This window comes from Dipodomys merriami, unplaced genomic scaffold (assembly GCF_024711535.1).
Source record: "Dipodomys merriami isolate MVZ:Mamm:240054 unplaced genomic scaffold, mDipMer1.0.p SCAF_234, whole genome shotgun sequence".
NCBI classification, from domain to species: Eukaryota; Metazoa; Chordata; class Mammalia; order Rodentia; family Heteromyidae; genus Dipodomys; species Dipodomys merriami.
The window spans coordinates 1,107,625-1,116,054 of record NW_027203760.1 but is presented as its reverse complement, the minus strand read 5'-3'; the positions used below and the strand labels follow the sequence as shown (position 1 = coordinate 1,116,054).

Sequence of the window (8,430 nt, the reverse complement as noted above, 5' to 3'; positions counted from 1 at the left end):
ATCGGTTCAATGTAAGGAATAGCAAGTGGATATTCTGTATGGAATGTAATCAGCCCAGGTGCTTTTCAATGGACAAATGAATCAAGAAAACGTGGTATAAATACACAATGAAACCTGTAAGTAAACACGGAGTGATAGGCAAGTGGCAGATTCAAGGGAATACTCAAGGACTTAAAATGCCTTAGAAAGGCAAAGTGATAGCCCAACACAATAAGTACAAAGAAACAGTTCTTGAAAGAGGTAGGTGGGGTCAAGGAGAGAGCAGTAGACAAATGAAGAGTTGAAGAGGAGAATGAAATCAAGAATTCCATACATATTTCAAACAACTAAGGAAAGGAAGAACAACTAAGTAAAGGTCAAGAGGGTGAGTGAGAATGTTGAGTAACACTGATCAAGATGAGTTGTATTCATAAATTGCTTGGCTAAATGATAACTCATATATTCAACTGAATATGATAAAAGATAAATTAGAGAGTTTAAGGATCACAAAGACTTGGAAATAAGCAATCTACCACTTCTGTTCAGCAGATGTTTTCTACACCTGTCTTTCTGATCCTTGAACTTTGTCATCTTTTTAGACATTTTCTCATTCTAGTGAAAATTGGTGTGTTATTGTTATTCCCTGATGGTCAGAATATTAGGATAAAATCGGGATTATTAGGATAAAGCCAGGGAGTAACAATAAAATACAGAGTATGAAGATAAATTGTTTCATCTAAATTGTAATGACATTATTTTTAGCTCCACCAAGCAAGTATTTAATTCTTATTTGGGTATTTCATTGAGCTCTTTTAAGATAGAGACTAACCTCTTGTCTCCTTGCACGATAGTCTCCAGGGAAAGTTTGAAATTAACATTTGAAAATGTTTTGTTTGTTTCTCTGTTAAAGAGATAAATAACAAAGGAAAATGTGATATTACCTTAGAAGACTGAGTAAATAATTTAATGTAAGTTGTGAGAGAATTTGAGTTATTATACAATAAAATACATAAGACACCACCACGAGGAGGTCCTAAGACAGCACTGGCGAGGGGGGACCAAGATGGCCACAGAAAAGTAGGGAAACGACACAGCATTTTGTAACCAAAAAGAGAGTTCAAGTTCCAACTCTTAATTTCCCACAGAGACCAACAACAACAAAAAGACAAATACCCAGAGAAAAACAGAAGGCAGGAAAAAAAAAAAGAAATATATAAAGGAAGAATTTCAGAACCGAGAAGCACAAATACCACTCCCCCAATCTTTATTGGCTGTGTGGCAACATACCAAGCTGTGGCCAGTCCAGCCAGGCGAGGGCTGCCGGATTCTCCAGAGACACAGGGACTGTATGCAAATCACCCTTGCAGAAGAAGCCTGAGGTACCAGTGTTGGACCCGCTGATTACAACAGAGAAACCTCTGAGCTGGGAGCCTGCAAAAAGATCGTACCCCCACCCTTCACTCTCGGCACAAAGGGGTTCCATCCCACCAAATCTGCTGGGCCCCACAGCAGGAACCCCAGAACTACATGGGTTGTCCACAGAATGCCAGAGCAGAAGACCTAAAAGATATTGGATCTGATCAGGACAGCACAAACAGAGACAAACCCCAGTGCTCAGAACCTGCAGAGAGACCCCCTCCCTCACCCCTATGCTAGAGGCCTATCCCATGGCACCAACCCAAACAGCATCAACAGAGGCAGAAACAGGAGAAACACACAGAGCCACCACTGCTCGGCCCAGTCCACAAGCATCTCAAATGAACTCTGATTGCAGCAGCAAACAGAGACCTACATCACACAGAAACAACAACTAGCTCCAGGGTGAGCACCCCAGAGAGGACAGTGTATCCCTCAGGGGAGACCACAGATGGTGGGAACCCCTAGACCATGAACCAGACCCAGACCCCAACACCTGCACTAGAGGACCCACTAAAACTGGGAACTGTTTGAGAGCTCCACAAGACCACAGAGTATATCCAGCTGGCCAGTCTATATCCAGTGCCCCTGGAATACATTAAGATATTTAGAAGGCGAGTTTGAAGGAAGATAGTGGAGGAGAAGATGGAGCCTAAGCAAGCTCTTGCAATAAAAAGCAGGTTTAGTGCTCAAATGAAGAGTCCTAGGCTAAAGAATCACACCAATTGTGGCATCACAGTACAGAGAGTTTGGCCAGAAAGGGAAAATCCAGGCAAGGAGACAGATCGGAGCACTTGCCAGTAGCCCTGGCTGCGGTGGCAGTGGCGGCAGCCGCTGCCACCATACCTACAGATGGTGTCTGGGACAAACGCTCCAGACATAGAGGGCGAGCAGATTCTACTCAACACCAGCAAGAACTTACAAGAAGCAGACAACTTCATCCTGCTGATCGTAGACCAGAGACTGGCCAGGAATCAAGACTCTGGCATGAGTAGAATCCTGACATCCTCACTCCTGCTCAGGGATGAGAGGAGGGAGACTGCCTCTCCCCCATGACCAGAGATCTCCATCATTGATACTGACAAAGGCCTGGCTAAGCAGCTACCTCCAACTCAGGCCTTGGAAGAAATCAAAAGAGTCATTTAGCAGGTCAAAGGAACCTGACCTAACCTGCCAAGCTCAGCTCCACCCAGGGGAAAGTCACCACCCAGGCTGAGGGAGTCTCCCCCCACCTCAGGTGTGACTTTCTCACTTGGTAAACAGAGCCAGAGGCTGTCCCTCCCTACAGCAACCTAGACAATCAAACCTGAGAATGGCTCCAGGCTGGGCTCTGTGAGTATCTCTGGAGCTAGTACCCCAGGGAAAAGCTACTGTTTGCTGAAAGGCCTCATTCCTACCCAGAATCTAACCTCATCACAGCATCTCCAATCTAGAGGAAACAGTCATCTCCCTCTTTTGTGATACTCAAAGCAGATCTCCCTCCCACTGAATTGTCCTGGGAGGATCACAAAATCCTGGCTAATGTCGAACATTTTTCTGCCTGCTCCAACAAACTGACTTAAGAATCCAACCAAGCCTCAGGAAAACCAAACACCAGAAGCAGACCAGGGACTACAGGAAAAGACTATTAAGGACCCAGGAGAGATACAGGATCATGCCATTCCTCCCCCCACCTCTCCCACACACCAAAAAAGAATCAAACAATTCTTTTTTGTACCATTTAAAAAATTTATTAAAAATTGTTTTCTATTAATCTTTGTTTTTCTCTTATACGTTTTATTTTAGGTGTATATGTGTGCATGGGTGCTTTTTTAAAATCTCTTCAGAAATTTGAGTCCTTTTTTTTTTTTTACTCTTCTCATTTTTTCTCTTTCTTTTTTAAATGACTTAATTGCTTTTCTGCTCATCCCCAGATATATACTCATCGTTGATTATTAGGCTTTATACCCATTTTGTACATGCTTAATCCAGAAATTTATTACTCAATTCACAACCTCTTAAGCTTAACTTCATCAATAGCATTATTATCTATTTATATCTATATAATTTTCAAGTAACTAATTTTAAGAATTTTTATTTTTTTTGTTTTTCATGTCTCCTTTCAATCCCTCCCCTCCTCTCATACTATCCATTTCTTATCTCATTATCATTTCTTTAAACGTACATAATTTTGAGTGTTTCACTTCTTAAATTTAAATTTTTGTTTTTCTGTTTTTTCTTTCTTTTTTGTTTTCAAATCTCTCTCCTATCATTATGTCCAATTTAGTTCCTTCTGAGATTAGGCCTTGGTTAAATTCACTCTCCTTTTATCTCTTCACATACCTCTAATCCTATTTTTCCATACATTTCTCCCTAAACCTGGTTTGCAAAATTTTTCTTTACTGTTCTTAGCCCATTAATCCTTAGATGTTAGATGTTCAATAGATTGTATCTGTTGAACCACATTGTATCTGCAGATATTTTGACTGTGCAACTATAGGACTCTGCTTGATGCTGGCCTTAAAATAGTGTTCTAGCACAAAATTAGTGATACTTTCATACCAAATAGGCAGAACAAGCCAGAAAACCAAAGGAAAAATGTCAAATCCGGGTATCTCAATTGCCATGCATGAAAATCTGGTGATATAACAGTTAATGAATAATCCAGAGGAGAGTTGACTAAAAGCTCTACAAACAGTACTGGTAAACATGGTGAATAAAAAGATTGAAAACCTGCAAAGGACACAGTGCGAGCATGATAGGGAGCAAGAGGAGGGAAACTAACAATTAATACAGAAATCTCATGATTGTTAGGAAGCTACTCAATGATTAATCCAGGAATTGGATGAGCAGTTTGAGAATAGCAAAAGACAAAGGAATTGAATAAGCAGGCTTCAAACAGTGAAAGAGAAAGACAGGATTTGTAGAATAGGCTTCGAACAGTCAAAGAGAAACTCAGGAATTGTGTGAGCAGGCTGAGAACAGTCAAAGACAACTAGGGGAATTGCGTTAACATGAGGAAACTAATCAAAGAGTAATACAGGAATTGTAAGAGCAGGATGAGAATAGACAAAGAGCAATAGAGGGATTCATGGAATCCATAAACAGACAGCTGAAAGGATTCAGGGAGACCACAAAGGGAATGCTTAATGGAGCCCGACAAGAGGAATGGGAGTCCAAGAAAACCATAACCAATGAACTTAGTGATTTGAGAATAAACACTGAACACCAAATTAAGGAAGTAAAGAAGTTCATACAAGATCTAAAACAAAGCACCAACTAAGAATTTGATGACATCAAAGCCGAACAATTAGAAGGGAAAGAAATTTAAAAGAAAATAGAAAGTCTAGACAGTAGGTGCGACCATGAAGAAGATAGTATCTGGGGGATTGAAGACAGCCTAGGTATTATAGAGAAAGAACATACAACCATCCAAGACAAGTCCAAGAAGTATGATAGATCTATTCAACATTTGGAAGACACCATCAGAAAGCCTAATCTGAGGATAATGGGTATAGAGGAGCACTTAGAGACAGAAGGTAATGGTCTAAGGAATTTGTTTAACAGGATACTAGTAGAGAGCTCCCCAAACATGCAAAAAGATAGGCCTATTCACAAAAAAGAAGCTTTTAGAATCCCGAAAAGACCAGACCAGAACAGGACATCACACTGTCATAATCCACACAGGATCAATTCAGACCAAGGAAAGGATCCTTAAAGCTGTCAAGGAGAAAATATCAATCACTTATAAATCAATCACTTATCAATCAGTTAGAATCACCTCAGATTTCTCAGCAGAGACAACTATAGCAAGAAGATCCTGGAATGATGTATGCCCTGCCCTAAAGACAAACAACTATCAACCAAGAATACTGTATCCAGCTAAACTCTCCTTCATAACCAAAGGTCAAATAAGAACCTTCCATAGCAAAGAAAAACTGAAACAACATATATCCCCCAAATCAGCCCTAAAAAAGATGTCCTACACATAGAAAAATGAAAAGAGCGCAACAAAGGTCAAGAAACTGCACCTAAACTGAGATTCCGAGAGCCATAGTAAGAACTCAGATGTTGCAACCAACAAAAGGTGGATAACATGGTAAGAATTCCAAAATACCTCTCAGTCCGAACTCTGAACATTAACGGAGTTAACTCTACAATTAAGCGACATAGACTGTCTAGTTCAATTAAAAAGCAAAATCCTTCCATCAGAGATGGCATCAGGAGTCACCTTATCCATAAAAACAAATAAATTTTCAAAGTGCAAGTCTGGAAGAAAATCAGCCAATCAAATGGACCCCATAAACATGCAGGAGTTGCAATCCTAACATCTAAAATTGACTTCAAATTTGAAATAGTCAGAAGAGATAAAGAAGGTCGCTACATACTAATTAAGGTATCCTTCATATTACAATTGCAAATATCTATTTGCCAAACAACGGAATATCAAAATTTATCCAAGAAATAAAACATTCTCTCAAATCTCTCGAAGACCCAAACACATTAATTGTTGGGAACTTTAACACACAACTGTAACCACTAGGTAGATCAACTCGGTAAAACCTCAACAGAGAAAACGCAGATCTAAACAAAAGCATAGATTAACTAGATTTAACAGATAACTAACGAATATTTACCCAGCATCATCAGAATACACATTTATCTCTGCATCACAAGGAACATTTTCCAAAATAGACCACATTATAGGTGACAAAGCAAACATGTCCAAATTCAGAAACATTGAAATTATACCTTGCATTCTCTCAGACCACAAAGGAATAAAATTGGAACTCATCACCAAAAGCCACCAAAGAATGTCCGGTAACACATAGAGGCTGAACAACACACTGTTGAAGAACCAGTGGGTCAGGGAAGAGATTAGAAAGGAAATTCAAATGTTCATGATATTGAACAAAACTGAACACACAAATTACCAGTTCCTCTGGAAAACAGCAAAGGCAGTACTCAGAGTTTATAGCTCTGATTTCCTACATCAACAAATTGGAGCAATCTGAAACCAACAATTTAATGAGACATCTGAATCTCATTGAAAAAGAACGGAAAGATAAACCCCAATACAGTGGATGGAAAAAAGTAATTAAAATTAAATCAGAAGTAAACAAATTAGAATCCCCAAAAAACATAGAATGGATCAACAAAATAAAGAGTTGGTTCTTCGAAAAAAATTAACAAATTGACAGGAAAGCTTATCACAAAAAGAAGAGAAAAATCCCAAATAAACAAATTCACTGATGAGAATGGAAACATCACCACAGAAACAACCAAGATTCAGAACATTATAAAGGAATAGTTCTCAAACCCTTATGCTAATAAGTTTGAGAACCTGGAAGAAATGGACCTTTTTTCTAGCAAATATTGACATGCTGAAACTAAACCAAGATGAGTTAAACCACCTTAACAGGCATATATCAAGCACTGAAAAAGAAGCAGCAATAAGGGTCCTCCTATCTACGAAAAGCCCAGAACAGGTGGATTTACAGCAGAATTCTGATAGGTCTTCAAAGCAGAGCTCACACCAATACTCCTACAAATCTTCAATGAAATTGACAGAGGAAGTTCACTACCGAACTCATTCTATGAAGCCATCATGATCCTCATCCCAAGCTCATCAAAGAAACAGAACTACACACCCATTTCTTTGATGAAAATTGATGCAAAATTTCTCAAGAAAATTTTGGCCAATCAACTTCATAAATTCATCCAAAAAATCATACAGCATGATCAAACAGGATTCATTTCAGGAATGTAAAGCTGGTTCAATATATGCAAATCAACTAATATAATTCATCACATCAACAGGAGCAAGGATAAGAACCACATGGTTATTTCAATAGATGTAGAAAAAGCATTTGACAAGATCCAACACCCCTTTATGATGAAGGTTCTGGAAAAATTAGGAATCCATGGAACATTCCTCAATAAAGACGGTATATGACAAACCTACAGCCACCATTATACTTAATGGTAAAAAACTAAAGCCATTTCCTCTTAACTCAGGAACGAGACACGGATGTCCACACTGTCCACTTCTCTTCAATTTAGTATTAGAATGCCTCGTTACAGCAATAAGAAAAGATGCATACATAACAGGAATCCAAATAGGGAAAGATGAATAAAACTCTCCTCTTTGCAGATGACATGATCTGTTTTTAAAGAATCCCACAGAATCCACTCCCAAATTACTCAAGCTGATTCAAAACTTTGACAAAGTGACATGGTGTAAAATTAACCCTCAACAACCAATGGCTCGATCCTTTTCCTGTTCATAAGTGTGATGATTGATTTCTCATGTGCTTGCATGACATGTGACTCCCTCTAAACCTTGTTACAACATGGGCACATTACCCATCTGATGTAAAAAAAAAAAAATCCATGGCTTTTCTGTATGTCAACCATGAGAATAGTGTGGCTGAAATCAGAAAAGCAACTCCATTCTTAATAGCCCCACAAAAAAATAAAATACCTAGGAATACACTTAACCAAAACTTTCAAAACCTGATAAAGGAAATCAAAAAGAACATAGAAAGTGCAAAAAACTCCCATGCTCCTTGATTGAAAGGATCAATATGGTGAAAATGGCAATACTTCCCAAGGCTACAGAAAAATTCAATGTGATACCTATCAATATCCCAACCCCATTCTTCAATGAAATAGGAGAGGCAATCCAAAAATTCATATGGAACAATTAAAGACCCTGAAGAGCAAAATCGATCCTTAATAGGAAGAACAGTGATGACATTTTCTGCTTGTCTCACACATATACTAGATATTTCAAATAAGGAAACCATGGAGCCTATGTTTTTTGGGGCCTGGCATACTTCACTTAATATAATTTTTTCCAAGTATTTTCATTTCCTATCAAATGGGGCAATGCCATTCTTTCTGTTGAAGGCATAGAAAAAGTTGATGTTAGGTGAAATGAACCCCAAGATAAGTATTCAAATATTCTTTCTTTCAGGTGATTATTTCTAACATATTTATAAGATGATTTCTTTGTTGCTTTGTATGTCCCTCCCCCACAGTATAACACCTGCT

At 38.6% G+C, this 8,430-nt stretch overlaps 1 non-coding gene across 1 annotated transcript; it reads left to right on the top strand.

Moving 5' to 3' along the window:
- Positions 1-7,645: 7,645 nt before the first annotated feature.
- On the top strand, positions 7,646-7,750 carry LOC138835384 (small nucleolar RNA U13). The gene has a single exon (XR_011374575.1). It is a non-coding gene; the product is annotated as a small nucleolar RNA U13 (small nucleolar RNA).
- The last annotated feature ends 680 nt before the right edge of the window (positions 7,751-8,430 follow it).